Source organism: Cyanistes caeruleus, chromosome 12 (genome assembly GCF_971803275.1).
Source record: "Cyanistes caeruleus chromosome 12, bCyaCae1.hap1.1, whole genome shotgun sequence".
Classification (NCBI taxonomy): domain Eukaryota; kingdom Metazoa; phylum Chordata; class Aves; order Passeriformes; family Paridae; genus Cyanistes; species Cyanistes caeruleus.
In genome coordinates this window covers 18,305,856-18,325,001 of record NC_141712.1, presented here as the reverse complement: position 1 = coordinate 18,325,001, position 19,146 = coordinate 18,305,856, and positions in this window count along the sequence as shown.

Here is a 19,146-nt window from a genome sequence, read left to right as displayed (position 1 = left end):
AAGGGTCTGTCATCCTCTTTGTAAAATTCTGTTATGTCATTCCCTGTGATGAATTCTCTGATGTCAAATCATGGTTCTGTTTCATTTGCTGTCAGCAGCCTTTTGTGATAGGACCTTTACTTGTCCCAGGTTCTCCCGAGGGAAGAGAACTCCAAGCTTTGCATCTCTCATGTGATTCAGTTGCTAACAGCAGTCAATGCTTATTTAGGAGAATAATAATCAGGAAATTAATATATGGAGTTTGGTTTTTGTTGTTGTTTTGGTGGGTTTTTAAATCTCAGGGTTCTTTTGTCGTTCGGTTTTAAACTCTCAAATCTCAATACTGAGCCAAAGTCCTGTTACTACATTTCCACCATGGAAAAAGAAAATTGCAGGCAGTTTTTCCTATTAAATGTTGAACTGCTAAAAGCCAAAAAGCCATCCAAATGAGAACTTGCTGTGCAGGGCTTTTTGAAATTTGAGTCATGACATAAAGTGCCTTGTGAACTGCTGCTGCCCACAGCCATTTCATTAGGTTACAGCAGGAATATTTCTTGCACCTATCAGCAAAACATCTTGAGGAAAAACTGTCCTGACCTACGATCACAACCGCTTGCCTTGTGGAAGTCACCACTGCAAGCTTCATATTGCATTGCTCAGGCAGCACAATATTTGTTAGATATTAATTGGTACCAGTGTAGAAATTGTTCTGGCCACGTGAGAAGTCCAAAGCCAATTTTGCTGCCTTGCAAAGCCCTGAAAACAACACGTGGCTGCCATTAATAACTGAGACTTTGCTAAGTGGTTGAAGAGGAATGTAGGTTATAGCAAGAGCTACTGCTTTTCAAGAATTAGCTGCATGGAAAAATTGAAGGTTCAGAAAAGAGATCTGTGACTAACTCAGGCTTTTCTAGTCCTAATGTCAAGACTAAATTATGAAGGGACATCCAGGGAAGAGATGTGTGGCAACTGACAATCTTTGCTGTCAAGGATGTGATGAGATCCAGTGGCTGGAAGCAGATAAAATCTGGCATATTTGAGAATGAAGGGCTCTCTGAGGGAGTGTCAGAGCTCCAGCAGGATTGAAGTGCACGGTGAAAGTTGTCCAAAGGTTCTTGAGCTGTGTGTAGAGGGCTCAAAGTTCCTCCTGTAGTCTGAAATCAGTGAAGAATCAATTCAGTGCTGTAAGGAGCAATTGCTGTGGCTCTGCAGTGGAGCAGCACAAGGCTCTGGACTCCTGGATCCAGTTCCAGCTTTGCTCCAGACTTTCTGGTGGTGTTGGACAGCTCCTCCTCTGCTCCAGGCTTTGCTCTGCAAACTGAGCATGGCGCTGGCTCTGGGATGTCGGGCTGTGGATGAACTGCAGAAGCTGGACACAAAATCCTGCCTTTGCTTTCCTGGGAAGTGGCAGAGCCTCCTTAGTCGGGTGTGCCATTTGCCAAGCAAACTTAGCAGCTCAGGTCAGTGTTCTGGGGGGATGTGGCTTGGCCAGGCTCTGCAGTGCTGTCTGTCTTTCTGTCCCCGTGTCCTCTCCGCTCTGCCTCTCCACCTGCATTTTCACAGGCGGTTTTCCTTTTGTCTCACCCTTGCTCCTAACCCTGCTTGGCCTGGATAACGGGAAGCTGAGGAAGGTGTGGAGTTACCTGCAGCAGAGCTGGTGGATTACCTGCACAGCTTCTCTTGTGGTGGTGTGTGAGCACCCGAGAGGGGGACGCTCACAGGCACGGCACCTGTGGCACACACACCTCTTCTGGGGACAGCACCCTCCTCACAGAGCCTGCACAGAGGTTTCCTCGGGGTTTTATCCATTCTAACTCTGCTGCTCTCCAAAAAAGAAGCCTCTTATTCTCTGCCACTGCCAGACCCCCAAAGGGAGGAAATGTAAATCAAGTTTTGGTAATAAATAAGGTAAGACAGCCCAGGAAGAACCGGCAATGAGGCTTGAAAATGAGGCTGGGAAATCTGCATCTGTACAGATGTGCGTGGTGAGATTTGTGCACATAAAATGTCAGGCTCCACGTCACATGAGCCCATTTGCAGTTTTCACAAATAAAGCACCAGCGGGCTTTCCAGGCTGAGGAAATGGGACTGGGATCTTCTCTCCTGCCGTGACTCATCTCAGCTTTGATATTCAGATATTCAGATATTCGAGCCACTCTGTGCACCCAGGGCTGTGTGTGTGCAGGTACTTATACAAGAACAAACAGTCTGAAGCAAATAGCTTTGAATATTCAGCCCTTAATGTGTAACATTTAATCACTAAATACCGAGTTTAACGCAAACTGTTTTGCTGCTGCTGATGATGGAATGATTAATAAAGTGGTCTGAAATGTAGTTCAGAGCTTCTCTCTAGGGAGTCTTCCTTTGCCAATTTTGGCAAGATGGCCTCCTGCAGCAACAGAATCAGAAATGCCAATCATAATTGAAATTTTTAATTACATTTCCCGCTTTATTTTAAGGTAACAAGGGTCTGGGTCGGTGGTGTTTTATTTTTCCTCCTCTTTGAGTGTTGATAGTGCTGAATGTGTACAGGCTTCCTGTGAGCCCTTGGCTTTCTAAAAATGATAAAGGATGAGTACAACAGCAAAATGAGTCCCTTCCAGAGATAACCACAGTGTTTTGCAAGATTTTTCAAAGCCCTGTCAGGCACGCTGCAATTTTACTTAAATAAAATCCTCAGATTTCACGTGGCATTAAAGGGAGGTTTGAGAGGGTGGAATGGTGCAGCTGAGCTGAGCAGTGTGCAGGGGCTCCAGCCTCACAGCACCACCCACACCTCAAACCATAAACCGTGAGGAAAGGGTAGGAGGAGACAAAACCCAACCAGGGATTTCTCAGCCAGACAATTTCTTTGTTTCTTGTGAAAGGTTAAGGCTGCCATCCTCCTGGTCAGCAGGGAGGAGAGCAGAAGGGCACTGGGAGGGTGGGTGATGTTACCAGGGTCAGGCCAAGGAGGGGATGGGTGAATTCACCCTGAAGATGGAGAAATCATTGCAGCCTGCTCAGCAGGGGCTGCCCTCAGAGAGTGCCCAGGTTTGGCACCTGGGGCTGCTCCACCACAACATCCTGTTTATTCCAACTGATTCCCATTTAATATTTATATTATTTATTATTCCCAAATTCCAATTGATTCCCATGGGCTTTGGGATTTGTGCAACCCTGGAATGGAAATGGTACAGTAAAACCTAAGAGACACCTCCCCAGACTGTTTTGCCTCCTGTTGCCTGCTTAACCCACCTGCAGTCAAAGTCCTTTAGTTACAGACTGTTACTTTTGGCCAGGATGGGTTTTTTTTTTTTGCATGTCTAACTACTTTTTTAATGTCTTAATGATTAGAAAAGGCCAGCAGGGAGGAAATGAAGCAAGTTGGAGTTTTGCCATGGAGTAGGCACTCAGTATTGACTGTCTGCTCCTCTGCAGACCCTCAGCTGCTGGGGCATTGCCACAGGGACCCCTGTGTGTGTATCTGTGTGTGCTGCTGTGATGTTTTCCCTTTGAGATGGGCTTAGCTCTGATTTTCCTGCTGAAATAGAGTGAGCTACGCTGAGGCTCTGGCCTGAACACCCTACTGCATGACACTTTTTACATTTTAATTTTAAACACAATTTATTATTATGCTGGATGTCCTTCTGACAGAACTTTTTAGTGCATAAAGTTACTGTATGTCTTCCTGAAGAACTCCTGCTTGGTATTTCTGTTGGCCAAGGCTTTGAAACTTGAACACCTGAATTCTTTTCCTTCTGGAAAGGCACTGAAAATCCTCACTTCTGTGCTGGTTTTGTCTGTTTGTGATAAAGCTGATGGCAATATTTCTTAGACACAGCAGGGTCAAATTCCTCCTTCATGTGTCTTTTTACCTCAGAGATGTTACAGCAGAAATCTCCTTCAGGCTGTGTTGTCAAAAGATCTCATCTCCTGTTTGAGAACCAAAGTTGCCCAGTTTTCAGAATATATCAACACATCAAGGACATTTTCAGCACAGAGTTTCAGTGGAAACACCCAGAGTTTCTGAAATGTTGTTCTTTTTCTTAGATACATAAATTGTAGCTGAGCTTGTCAGAAAATCTCATCTTGGCAATGGAGCCGGCGATGTTCAAGTCCGGGTCTGAGCATCCTAAATTAAATTAAACTCGATGTTAATCTAGCACAGTCAATAGCTGGTTTTTGCATTAGAGGTTCCTGTAAATATTTGCTAATTTTAAACATCTAATTTAGAAATATAAATCAGTTATTTATAGTGTTCTATAATGCTATTAGTGCTCTTTTGCAGGATTTCCATAATACTGTATTTTTGCCTTTCTTCATTTCAAATTTAATGTTCCTACTTAATTTTTGCATTTCAAAAAACTAGCTAAAAATTGTTTAAGATTCAGAGAGAGAACTTCAAATTCTTGATTTTCAGATCATGGGGAGAAAAAGCACAAATCCATTTTCAAATGGAAATTCTAATACAAAGGTAAAAATTACTTTTGAGCCACTAATTTGCTTTTAACTCTGCCATGCCTGACAACAACTGTGGGAAAATTAGTGTTTGTTCAAGAGTGAATTTGTATAACCAGCATTTTAGGAGATTATACAGCAAACATGCTGTTTGTTTCTTTTTTTTTTTTTTTTTCTGGGGACTTGAAATACAAGTAGAACTACAGGTTTTAATTAATTTATTTATTCATTCTGCATTGGTTTGTGCTGTGGGTTTGGCTGCATTGAGATACCAGCTGCAGCAGAGGCCCTGGGGTGCTCGCTCTGAGTTCTGCTGGTGCTTGTTTTACAAAAACTGCCTGGTGCACCACGAGGATGGTTTGGGTTCAGGCAATGGAAATTCTGTCCCTGGAGAGGTGGGCACTGTGTCACCGAAACTGCAGGAAAAACAAAATCCCTCCAACAAGGTTTTTAGTGCTGGGGAATTCAGGTGTAAGTCCCTTGTTGTTCTGGCCAGGATGTGCTGCAGAATAATTTCATCCACACTCTGCCTGGGCTGTGCAGAGAGAATTGTTCCATCACACGTGATCTTCACTCCATTTCCCCCACACTTACACAGCCAAAACCCAGAGAAATTCTCTGGCTCCATGTTCACTGGGCACAAGCTATGCATCTCTTAGTATTTGGTTTCCTATTGGTTATTGATCCCTTCACCTTCTATATTAATATGTTCTCGTTTTTTGTTTTCTAATGGATTGTTTCCCAGAGCAGGGGTCTGCAGCTGTGCCTGAGGTGATGTTTGGGGATGATGGTCATTAATGGTCATTATCTTGTGTGTGTCTGTGCTGCCCCCAGTCTGTTGAGAGGTTCTTTGAAAAGAAACTTAAATTCCTTTCCATCTGGGCAAAGGTGAAGAAAAGCTCTGATTCAAGTTATGTAAAAAATGTTAAACTTGGGATGGTTTCCAGCACTGCTGCTGCAGGATGTCCAATCCCAGGGGACAGGCAGGGCTGGCCAGGTGCCCAGCAGGGGCTGGCCTGGCACAATTGTCAACAATTTCCCCTCCTTTTTCTCAGTTTCATGTGTGGGAACATTACTTTCTGACTCTTTAACGTCTAATGAGGAATTTCTTATTTTCAAATACCAATTTCCTTTGGAGATGAATGAAGACTCATCCACCAGCTTCTTCCCTCCTTGATGATGCAGTAAAGAAATATTCATCAGGCAGCCAGAGCTGTCTTTATTTACTCCTGTTCTCCTTTCCCTAGAGCTTCTTGTGCCTCACTTGTGCTGTCTGCATAATTATTCTTCATAGTGAAATGAAAAACCGACTCTAAGATGTTTTCTTGGTGTGAACACAACACTCCATCCCAAGGCAACACTTGCAGATTCAAATTTAATTGTGAATTAATGGAAAAGGGGGAGAAAGAGGCTGTATGTTGTAAGGGAAACTTACTCTGCTTGTTGCAATAATGAATGTTTTAGAGGTTTTTTTCATATTTTTCCTTAATTCTTATAGTCATGCTTAGCTTGAATGCTCAGATTTTTCCTCTGGAATGTCTCTGGAATCTCTGGAATATACAGCTTGTTCCTAAAGATCCTTTCAGCCAACATTCACAAGGAAATTTCTATAGATTCTCTAGCAACATCCTTTTATTTTCACTTGGCACTCATGCTTGAATCCATTCTTTCACAAAGATTTTTTTTTCCTTTATCTGCTCCTTGGACCGTGTCTCTCCTCTCTTTACATTCCTTCTTTGCCTCTTTCCTTATCACATCCAATCAAATCTCTCAGGTTCCCTTTTAAAGCCATTTGCAGCCTCTCTTTGCCCTAACCCTTATCTCAGGGCTGGTGTCCAAAGCCAGCCCCATATCTGATGCCAGCCCCTATCTCCTGCTCTTAATATGATGAGCAAACAGCTTTCAGCTTTCCCCCCCTCACTGGGGAAATGATTTCTGTGCTAACCACAGAGCCACGGCTTGGTTCTCTGTCAAATTCCTCTTTTAAAACAAATTTCTCTTCTAAAACCCCATTTTGCTGGGGTTCCTTCAGAGCCCCTGTGTGACTCTGCTGCTGCTGAGACAGAACTCTGCCATGGGATGTGTGCTCAGCACAGCCCTGCTCTCTGTTTCTGCTCCTTTGTGCCCAGGAGTGGATCCTTTTCATCAGAAAAATTGTGTTCTGGAGGGTTTATTCACTATTTTTATTTTTTTTTTTTTATTCTGGTTGCATATGTAGGTCATCCAAAACAAGTCATAAATTAATATTGGATCTGTAAAAGTGTCTCTTGTCTTGACAGGGAAAAGGTTGAGATCAATTCTGAAAAATTGAGAAAAGATTTATTTTGACAGTTTTTAAATTTATTTTTTTAAGTGACAGCTCTTGCAATAGATTTATTTTTTTTTTTAAATGCAAGTGTAACAACTGGGAAACAAAATCAAATCATATTTCAAACTGAATGATGTGTGCTTGGAGCTAAACGCTCTGAGTTTGGGGCTCATTTAAGGATCAGAGAAATTCTTTGGCCTTTTGGAGATGTAAGGAGAATTTTCTCTCTGATTAGAGTGGAAAACTTATGGGAAATGTGCAAATTTGATACAAAATATTTGTCTGCCGGTCCTCAAGCTACTGGAAAGGGAAAATAGGATGTGCCTATGTAATTGTAGACTTTGGTGAGATTTTCAAATATCCTGTGTTCCGTATTTTTTCTCCGTTGGGGTCAAGAATATTTTCAGGATCTGTCAGACTGCAGCTTCCAAAGTCATTTTTTTAGTGCTTTGCTTAGTCTGGGAAAGCATTTCTTTTTACCTAATGTGATTTTTCTCACCTCAATTTAAATCCCTTTGTTTGTCAAAGACAGAACCCTTCCCTCCTGGATCAGTATCTGATTTTTTCCTCGGGCTTCACAGCCACGTTTGTCCTCCAAGGAAAGTTGGGATGTATTTTTGAGACCTTTGAGCCTCATCAGAAGTTCCTATAGATGTTTTTTTCTGCTCTTCCTTCATCTTCTGAGCTCATATGGGACTTCACTCTCTCTTTTGTGCTCTGAAGACATAAACACACTTGAAATACTGTGCAGCTTTACAGAATTTTCCATGTCTTCACTGAAGTCTAAAGCTTTCATGAGAACAAAACAAAACAAAAAAAAGATCAAAATTTGATTTCAATATGCAAAAGCAAGGACTTTTTCAAGCCCTGCAATCCTGGATGGGGAGGATTTCACAGAGGAGAAGAATTTCTGCAGCAGGACCAATGGGTGATTGAATAATTAGTGAGGAATTCAATCACTGTATGGATTCTCAGTGGGCCTTAATTACACTTTTCCATGCATGATCCCGCAAGCCTTATGCAAGTGAATTTTCATTAAAGCTGAAGAGAGATTTTTATTGCCTGAGAAATTACAAATTTAGGCTGTTGGCATGTTTGGATTTGCCTGTTTATTTTGTGTGGTTTGGATGGATACCCAGTACTGGACTTTTCTAAGCTCTGAATTTCAAACACCCAGATCTGCTCAGCTTCTCTGTGGTGAAGGACAAAACTGTGCTTGACAGTGAGGTGCAAAGAAAGAGAGAAATTCTGCTGAGCAGAATTTGTGTCTGCAGAAAACAAAAGCAAAACATCAAACTTGGAAGTACGTGGTTTCCTGTTTTTCCAGAAAATTCCTCTGATGGACAGAGGCAGTAAAGCAGCTGCAGGAAAATAACAGGCAAGATTCTGCATGGGTAGAAAGGCAATAAAATAATAATAATAAATAAAATAAATTCTGATGGGAAGCTAAATCAGGTTGCAGGGCTGGAGGAGAATGTGGATATTGTTGGAAAGTTCTAGCTGGTCTTTATCCAGGAGCTCTGCAGTAAAATCTTGGTAAATATTCATCCTCAAGGCACAGGTTCCCTGCCATGAAATCTGAACAGAACCAGCTGAAAAATTCCTTTGGAACCTTACACAAACCTGGGGAAAATCATTTGGAAGATGTATTTTCAGAGGTACTATGTTAAAACCTCACATTTTCTGTGTTGTAGCACAGCTTCACCTTTTTTTTTTTGTTTTTTTTTTGTTTTTTTTCTGTCACAATGTAAGTGTGGCTTTATTTTCTTAAAATGCTGAGGAAAAAATGATCAGAATTTCACAGTCTTCACTCTCCCTAGAGACAAAAGGGGATATTCTGAATAACCCCTATAGAAAAAGGAAAGCTGTATGAGGGTAATGACATTTTTAGTCTGAATTCCCAAATCAGTGACTTGGCTCTGGGATAACAGGGTGTGCAGTCAGGACTGGAGAGGAAGGGTTAGGTCTGAATGAGATGTTTCTGTTTCAGGTTTCAAATTTAGATATTCCACTTTTCACTAGTAACAAGTGGCACTGAAGTTTGTGGTGGCCTGGTTAGAGTTCACAGCCTCTTCTAGGGAATGAATTGCACATCCTGCAGCATTTGCAATGGAAATACTTTGGAAATTATTCACATCAATAATATTTGAATAATTGTGTATAATGTGTTTGGCAGGGCCGTGATTGAAATTGGGTAATTTGGGGAGGAGGAGGGAGAGGGATGAAGGTTTGTCTGAGATGTGTGATCCTCATGGGGATGAACCAAGAAGAAAAGTGTCTGGTCAGGTAAAGCACAAGTGTTGGTCACACAAATCTGTGGTTCTGGATCCTGCTGGAAGAACCTGGCTCTGCTTTTGTGCCAGCACTTGGGGCTTGGGAAAACACTTCTGTTCCCCCAAGCTGAGAGATGTTCCCCTCACTTTCTGAGAACAAGGGTTCTCAGAAACAAATGTAAGGAGGTGAAAAATTTCCTCTGTTCATTTTTAATTGATTTTCAGGCCAGATCTTAAGGGACAGCAGAACAAATGTTTCTTATATACCAAGAAGAAAATACTTTTTTTTTTATTATTATTATTTTTTATTGTTACCATTAGGTCAAACATCAAAGGAGAGGATAAAGCCTTGATGTTTCTTGTCTCATTGTTTTTTATGTTACTTTTCTGATCTTTGGGAAGGGTTTTGTGGGGACATCTCTATCCCAGAACTCTGACATTTCCTAGGCTGCCATGAGGGCTTGTGCACAGAGATTGAAACCACAGGGCTCCAGGGACAAATGGACATCCCAAACTAGCAAAACCTGACTTCTTTTTTGTTCAAAAGACTGAAAGTAGGTGTCTGATTTTGCTCACTGCTCTCTCTTGAGGGCTGTTCATTAATCCAACTCTTCTAAAATCTCAGGAGACATTTGGCTCTGACTGAAACCTTGTAGAGCATTTACTCCTTCCTGGAAAAGGTCCTGATCCAGTGTTAGATCAGGCTTGCTCTGACAGATCTGCTTTATTTGTGGTTACAGCCATTGACAATTACTTTGGTAACTATAACTACAGACTAATTAGGAAAAAGCACTATTTAAATGCTAAATAGATAAGGGAACTAGAATTCTTTTAGCTTGTCAAATTGATCCATTAAATCTCTGTGTGTTGTACCTGTAATTTCAAAGCTCCAATTATCATGCACTTAGTGAAAGGAGTGATAAGGTTTTTCTGGAGCAGAAAGTGATAAGAGATAAAAGTGAAAAGTTGCCTAATAATAACTTTCACTAAAAGCTATCAACAGCAAATGTATACCTCTGATAAGGACCAGGAGGCAAGAACTTCAAATCCTGATATCTGCAAGCAGACAAAGTGAGGGAGAGCAGGAGCTGGAGGGAAATGTCACCACTTTGTTCAGCTGGGGTTTCAAACCATGTCCTGGGAGCCCACGCTCCTGCTGAGGGCTGTGGGGCTGTCCATGAAACCCAGCCACCCTGGCCTCTGGAGGAGTTCAGCGTTCCATGTGATCCAGGAGAGAGTCATCTGCCAAAAAGGCACCAGAGGTCGGAGGGTCTGAGCCCTGGTGACATTCCTGGCTCTCCCTGGGGTTGGTTGTGGCTGAAAGCATCCCTGGAGACAGGGATGCTCCTAGGGGTGCCCAGAGCTTGTTTTGAAAATTGTGTTGCACTGCATCTTCTCCTGAAATTCTTTGATGGTAGGATGGAGAGGAATGACCTAAGTGCAGATGGGAATTCAGGCCCTGGTGGGGACTGGAGTTTATGGAGAGTTGGAGGTGCTTCCATTCCTAATCCACAGTGGGGGGAAGCTGAGTAAAGTCTGTCTGGGCTCAGTGCTTTTCTGTTGATCCAAATCTTTGAAGTGAGAGCTGGAGAGGTTTTTAGAAACAATTTTTGAAAGGGTTTAAAGGTGAGAGATTTCTTGCGGGACAAATAATTCTGAGAAAAATATAAAAAGAGGAGAAGGGTGGCCTTAAGAAATGGTGAGATAGAAAGGATTGTTCTTGCTAAGCAGAACTTATTTCACAGGAAAACAATGCAGAACTGGCCGTTGTTTGTGGGAAAGGTGAAAGAGAAAAAAAGAATCATTCTTTTTTGAGAACCCAAGAGGCTTTATTTCATTTTGAAACCAATTCTTTGTAGCATAATGGCAAGAGAGCATATGTATTCTAAATGGCACTTCAACCCCTCTTCAAAAAAAAGCCATCAGTGTTAAAACATCCTTTCTTTGTGGTGTTGCTTTCTTGTTTTCTTGCTGTCTTTCTTTCTCTGTTGGTGGATTGGAAATGCTCAGCCTAACTTCGGTTTTAGAGATACTGCTGGTGAAATTTTGCATAGAAAGGAATGAACCTGAATCTTTTTCAACTCCTGATAATAGAGAAAAAAAAAAATTAGAAACATGCAGGTAAAAGACAAGAAAAAAGTGATCATTTTGCTTTTAGAGTCTCTTTGGAAGCTTGACTTTAAATGAAGGGATGTTTTCATTTGAGTGGTTGAAATAAAACAATTAAAAGGTTTTGCCTCTCAGAAATAAATTCCAGGAGAGGGAATGCTGATGTTCAGATGGTTGAAATACACTTTTAAAGCTTCCTTGAGCTGAAGTGTATCCCCTGGACCACTGGGCAGCCATACATGATGTGGGTTTGTAGGAAGGTGGCAGGAGAAAGAGAACACCGTGGGAGAAGGAAGGAAGGAAAAATATGTGGTGAGATTCTGGTATTTTCAAGATGTATAAAGGAATCAGCACAAGATTTCTTCATGGTTTGTTTTGCAGAACCTTATTCTGAAAGGGATTTATTTTCTGAACACGCTTAAATTTTGTGATAAGGGTTAGGGAGGAGTCAGGAAGCAACACTTGGCCTCCAGTCAATTAAAAAATTATCTGCCTTCATAATAGGAACACTTCAACAGCAGCAGCCCTAAAATTGTGGCTCAGTTGTCATAATATTTGCCTTTCTTACAAATACACCATTTTTTTTTCAAAAGCTGTTAGCAACAGAATAGGTTAAGAATTATTATTGATGGTGAAAACTGTGAAACCTCTAAATGTAGTTATGGTTCCTTAAGTGATGGGAAGATGTGGTTGTGTTGTGATTGTGTTTGACAGACTGCTGATGTCCTATCTGACAGGAGAAAGAGGAATGACTCAGATTTAAACATTTCATTAGACTTTTTCCGTGTCTCGGGACAATTTAACATCAAACTAATAAATAAGGGATTGGAGTGCTGACAGAAGGGGTGAGTGGTGAGAAGTGGCTGAATATTTTTGGCTGTGTGAATGTCACCTCAAAGAAGTCTCCCAATAGTGAAAATTGTCCAAATCCACCCTCCCCAAAAACCATTTTGGTACTGGGGAAAGGTGCAAGGTAGAATTGTTCCAATATTGGCTTGGCAGGGAGATTTTCACCTGGAATAATCTCACTGAACTTCAATGTGAGCAGAAATAACCAAGCAATATCTTTATGCCCGCTGAAGGAGCATGAGTAATTTCTTTTGGTGATTATAAAATAAGGATTTTTGGTGTTTCCTTCCTCACTGTGGGCCTCAACACCTCAAACTTTTGAACAATTTGTCTGCGCCGGTGACTCTGTGCTGCTGGTTCATGGGATCTGTGAGTGCTGACTGCTCTTCCAGCTGCAGGAAACAATTTGTTTCTTGATATGTTTAGAGATTCTGTGAGATAAAATGCAAGAACTTTGTAATAACAATAATAACACCTGAGAAGCCACAAGTGTCACAGGGGACTTAGATTTTTTCATAGCTAACACGCATTAAGTGTGAGTTAAAAATTAAACACTGCATCAAAGGTCTGCAAGAGACACTGCCAAGCTAAAATAACCCATCTTGACCAGTTTTAATATTACAGCAGATTTAAATCTAAGTACTTTTCACTTTTTTGAGCTACTTTTTTTTTTTTTTTTCTCCCCTTTGGGATTATGGATGGCTGTTGACCACATAAAGAGGTCTCTTCAGGGAAATCAAAGATTCTTGGAAAAGAACAAAATCCCCTCTTGGAGCTGCAGAGGGAGAGCCCCAGCCCACCGTGTGATGCTGGATGTTCCCAGCAGGAGGAGAGCCAGGTACCTGAACTGACATGATAGATTCCCCTTCCACCTGCTGCCTCCATCTCATTAGACTGCAGTGATTAAAGAGTTATCAAAATTTAATACTTCAAAACGACTGCACAAAAGCAACTTCTCCTCACGAGAAGGCGTCATTAGAGGCTGTCACTCACGTACACAGAATTCTTCCCACAAATCTCTTCCTCTGGGCACTCCCTCCCCACCTGCACACTCAGCCCTTAAATTTATGAGGAAGTGGTGAAACCTTTAGCCAGCAAGAGCCACTCCTGAGGATAAATACGGGCTCTAAATTATTTCAGCCCATCGGGCATATTGGTTATTAAACTTCGCCTGGTGAGAGGGGGCAGATGGATGTGCTGTGTCATTGCCAGCTGTATTAATTGCATGCTAAAGATTTTCAATTATTTAGGTAGAAATATGGATTGGAATTATACCAGGATTATTCAGGTGACTCTGACAAGCTGCAGCTCCAGAGATGTATGGAAACAAATTAGGTGCAGCTTAGTTTGATCAGGCATCGACTGTTGTCACCTTGCTGCTGTTTTCTTTTCTTCCTCCCTTCTGTGCACTCCATGCACAGATGAGATGAGAATGCACAGATGAGACCCACAAGAGCATGAACTGGTGCTGAAACAATTAATTCCTAGCATTTTTCCATCAGTACACGTGAAATAGTCCTGTTGCCACCCTCATTACTCAGGAGGAAATGCTAAGGAGCCCAGTGACTCGCCCACATGGAGAAGGGTGACAGCTTTTAGAGTCTGTTTATCTTGGATTCAACCCATGGCAGTGGTTCCTCAGCCGTTTCCCTGTGTAAAACCCCCCTGACATGAAAAAGCACCTTCAGAGGCAGTGCCTGGGATGAGGATCAGGGTTCTGTGCTCCCCGGACAGTGTTTGCTCGTGCCAGCTTGGAGCTCTCTCTGCATGAGGCTGCAGAAGCAAAGAGGATGAAAAAGTGGGGCAGAAAAACATCTTTGGAGCCTCTAATTCATCATGTTTGCCTGTAGCTGACACAACATGAATTTTCTTTTTTGGATAGCGATAGATTCTGTGAATTGTGATCGAGTGCCTGGCAAAGTTCTGCTGTGCAGCCTGGGTGCTGATAAGGCTGGCAGCCCCTGTGGAACGGGATCCCTCAGTGTCTGTGTTGGGATATATAACATTTTCAACAAGTTCACGTAAGAAATTCAAAAACTTCATGCAGAAATCCAGGAGTAAACAAAAATCACAGCACAGGGAAGTCTGAACTAATGGAAAACAGTTAAACTTACACAAATGCCTGTATTAACCACCTGATATTTACTGCTGCTTTTATTCCGGTTTATGCCCTGGCATAAAAAAATCCAAATTTTTGTGGTCAGTTTTATATATGCACTGGATCTGTCTTCTCATAGATTAGCTTTAAGGAAAAAGAAACAATTGCATAATTGCAATTTGAGTTTAGAGGCAAAGGAATTATTTAATAAAAAAAATAATTAATCTGCAATCTGTCTTCCATCAGAGACTTGGTATAGCAGCTCATTCTTCTGCGTCAGGCAGGAAGGGTCATACCTCTGCTTTTCTATAGATTATTTACTTCCTAGATGTCATATTCAGCTCTTAATTTTCAGTATATTAGCGTGTCCCTTTGGCTCCCTCTGTGAGTTACCTGTGTCAGGAGGTTAGGGCCAGAGCACATAAATGTTAATTTAGGATGTGCAGTAGCTTTTGCAGCACTGAGCTTACACGTCAAAAATTTGTAATATAATTTTCAGAGCATGGAGGGGTGTGAAAGATGTGGGAGTTAAGGGGTCAGAGACAGCACAGGGTAGAAATGGCTGGGGGGTAACTGCAGGATACAAAAACTGGTAATTTGGTCTGGTTTTGACCTGGTAGGGGTGGGAAAAACTCTCTCCACCTTCATTGCTTTATGTCAGCGTACTCTAGGGAACGTAAACGATAGCAGAGATGCAAAGAGGGGGAATGGAGTTCATTCTGCCCTTCATCTCTCACCAAAAACAAGCTCTAAGCAGCTATTGATGGGCAGTGGGAGGTGGAAAACACTGGGGGAGCAATAGTAACACCTGTCATGGGATATGAGAGGTGATGAGTTCATTTCCAGGCAAGCTCTGGTTGGTTTCATGGTCTCTCCCTATCACACTGTGGTTTATTATTGATTCTTTTTCTAATTGACTGCACTTATTGGTGCTGCAGGTTTAAGATTCCCTTGTCCTAGCACAGACCACTTTCAGTTTCATAGAGACACACCCAAACCAGTGCAGTTCACTTGCTGCAGCTACAAAGAGGAAGAGTTTTGCTGATTTATGCATAAATCCCTTCAGCATTGCTCTGGAAGCAGAGAGGCTCTTTGGCCATTGCACAGCACACTGGGTGTGCTGACTCTCACCCTTAGAGAAGTGGAGCTGGTGGAGCTTCCAAAGGTTGACATTTTCTACTAGCTGGCCACCCAGAGGTTTGTGCAGTTGCAATGCTGGAATTGTCAGCAGGTTGCCTACTTGTAACTCGTTTTTCTCTGGCCAAACCCAAGGATGTTGCTGTAAACTATGTGTCCTGATGATCTCAGAGCTGCTGGCTGCAGATGTGAGAACTGCAGCTCTTGTGAGCAATAAGGAGCTGCACAGAGGCAGGAGTGATAATGACAGCATGAATATGCAAGCAGAGCTCACTGCCAGCATCATCAGCACAGATGTTCTCCTGCATCTGGGGTCCACACACGATTCATCCATTTTGCACATGTTCCCACTCAGCCAGCTCCTCCCAATATTTCCACCCAAAGGGGGAGGGCTGACTGTTCTGCCTTTATCAGATTCTCCTCAAGTTTACCCTGCTAACATCTGTGTGCAGCCATTATAGGCCTGGCTCTTGCTCTGTGTTGGTGCTGATTTCCTCTTCTGGTGACAGCAACGCTCTCATTTTCCATCCCATTGAACATGGAAAATAAAGCAACTGGTGCTGTCAGACGTCAGCCTGCACTTATCCCACCCAACCCTGGAAGTGCTGAGTCCTGTTATCACTCCTGGGATAAGTGTGGAGCTGATGGAATTGCCTCTTCCATGCAGCCAGGACACCTGGGCCGTGCTGCTGGGCATCACCCTGCAGTCAGGACATTCCCTCAGCTCGGTGTGATGCACTCCACCATCCACCTGCCAGACTTTGCACCTTCCCTTCATTTCTGTCCGGTTAAAAAACCAAAAAAGCAGCCAGCCTATTTATCCAATGGTTACAGAGCTCTTCTGGGCTGGGGGTTTGGTGGAGTCAATCCCACTTTCAGTAAGGAAGGCCTAGAATCCTCTTGCCCTGTTTTGAACATTGATGAGTGATTTATCTGTAAAGGTAGTTGTCCAAAAATTATCTGCTGCTTCTTCCACATTAGAGAGGAGACTGTAATACCTGTCAGCTCAGCATGACTTTATCTTGCCCATATTTGAGTTTTTACCTGCCCATATTTGAGTTTTCAAGCACCTCCAGTCATGTTACAGAAGTCTGTGAAAGTGTAGAATAGTTTGGGTGGGAAAGGACCTCTCAGATCACCTCATTCCATCCCCCTTGCCATGGACAGGGAACTTTCTACCAGGCCAGGCTGCTCCAAGCCTTGTCCAGCCTGGCCTTGAACGTTTCCAGTGGAGCTGATAAGTCATGTGCAAGCTGTGAAAACGACCACAAGCGCAGGATTTGCAGCATTCCCTGAGATATTCACCACGGTTCTTCCTCTTGGGAAACACAGAAACTGTTGAAATGAAGGAGCAAACAGCTCTGTGAGTCCCTTGGAGCAGGACTGGGGTGAGGTTATTAAGAACATGTTGCAGTTTAGCTATCAAAAGTCTTTGCAGGAGTTGGGTTGTTCTTGGCTTGCTCGTTAGCGGTGTGTGCTTTCCGTGAGCAATAATTGAGATTAAACATCCTCTGGGGAAGGAAGTAATTTATTTTGTAGTAAACTGATATCTGTTGATATTTTAACATTTTCTTACATTATTTATCAATAGATTTGCATCCATGAACTGGAAAATATAATCTGTTATTGGGTAAGAAAAGTAATTTAATGTTAAAATTAAATAAAATATTAATTACATATGAAAAGGCTTATGTAGCACAGACCACGTACTATATATTATTACAAATTGTTCATGCTGAATAAATTGCTTTGCAGAGGAAATGGGAATGCATTAGCAGAAAATAGAAGCACTGGAAGGTGGCTGTTCACTTTCCTAGATTGGTTGGTATGGTTGAGCAGGTTGCACATGTGGATTCATCTCCTGAAGACAGGAAAGCAGGAGAGAAATTGGGGGATGGCAGCTGTCTGTCCCTGGGTCTGGAAAGGCTGAAAGCTCCCTGACTGCAAGGCACTGTAATTCTGTAATGTGAATTGTTTTATAATTCTGTAATGTGTGATCACTTTATGTCTCCTCTTCCTCTCCTGTTTGAGAACCTGCAGCTGGGAAATTTGGGGCTTCCACACCACAGTTTTCCAGTTCATCAGAACCCTAATGATTCAAGGAACGGTGTAATTGGGCAAAGAGCTGGATTAAGATTGTGACAATTAATTTAGGACTTTAATTCATGTCAGGCTGAGGACAAGCTTGGCTGGCACTGGGGAGAACGGTTAAATGGTGGTGGGGAAAGCATTTAATTTCATCCACAACATCAATATTCTCTATTAACACCAGATCTCAGTGCAGGCCTTCAGCACACAATTATCCCTGGATTGTACATTAATTTCTGTGTTGAGTCTTGGCCTCATTTAGTGTTTTATGTGCTGAACCAACTGATGTCTGAAGCAGGGAGCTGCTTGCTTAGATGGATAACGTCCTGGCAGTGAGCACAACACCTCTGGAAGCTGTTGGAATAACCTGCGTGGTCTCTCAGGCTGGAAAACCTTCCTGAATTTCACACGGTCGAGAAGAATGGTGGCTTTGAACTCGGCGTTGCTTTGGGTCAAGATGATTTATTCTGAGGAAACGCTCTCCCCTGCTGCACCCTGACCTCGGCAGAGCTGGTTCCACTGCACCTGCACAGCCTCTCCTGCAGCACTGCTGGAAGGTCACCTCTTTGTAGGATTTGTGACAAAGATGAAAGTTCTCTCCAAGCCTTTTTCCTCAGAGCTAAATCCACCACAAAACCAGGGCTTTCAAGACTTTTTTCTAAGCACAGAAATGTTGAGCACTCAGATAAAGATCATACTTTATTTTTTTTTAATTTTTTTTCTCCCTTCAAGCCACCTCAAAAGGCACCTGTGTTTAATTCACAGATACTCTGAACCCATTTGGGAGTGTCCTGCAACTCCCATCCTTTTTCTACAACCACTGTAATATTCAACTAATTTGAGTATTTTTGTTGTTATGCGAGCTAGGTGTTTCTGTGGGCTTGTTGTTGAGTGATTAATTATTAATACTTGTGTAATTTCGCCTGAATATCTCAAAGCTCACCATTTTTGCAGTATCCTTTAGGGTGCTGGATTGTCAAATGCCAGTAAAACTTAGTGCAAGAAAATTAGTTGTCAAATTTATGGAATGAGGCCTGAATACTTGCATTGCAGCTGACTATATTTTAATAATATCCTCCACCGAGTGGTATAATAATCTAAATATTAGTGTGTGTAGCTGTCAGTCCGTGTCCATTCTTCATGTTTTCCTTATCTAAGGGCCTTACCATCACAGGCCTTCTTTGGTGCATGCAGTCATGCATACATTCAAATTCACCGCAGAGAGATGATTTTCCTGGCATTCCTTTGTACATCTGATGATAAAATTCAGGTGTACCACTTAGTTATGATGCAGGATGATTCCTGCTCCGCTGTCTCTCAAAGCTATCAGTCTATTTCATCTGTATTTCCACCTTGTCTCTGAGCACACAAGAGCAGTGGTGAATTCCACTCTTAAAAATGTGCTGTATTCTGGTGACACAGACACAAAAAAGCAGCATTAACTACCCAGAACATCCAGAGTTTGAGGAGAGCGCTCAGGGCAGCTGTGCTGGAAACAGCATTTGCTGGATGGATCCAGCAACCCTGAGCTGCAAGCAGGAATCCCTTTGCTCTAACACGTGCTCTCATGAACATATTAAATTAATATATACCCCTGAATCAGGGTGTGTGGATATTTCCTGCCAGGAATGCTGGTGGGAGTCTATTGCCTGTCATAACATTGATCCAGGCAGTCAGCTCCGACGGATTTGTTAAACGGCTTTTTACATCAGCACATAAAGCCAGGAATTTATGGCTTGCCATAAGGCAGGGAAAGCGAGGCTTCAGCTCCCTGTGGCGCTCAGAGCATCACACATCAGGAATGTCACTGCTCCTTGGAGCATCTATTACTCCAACCTGCTGCTAAAACGCAATTCCAGGCTGTG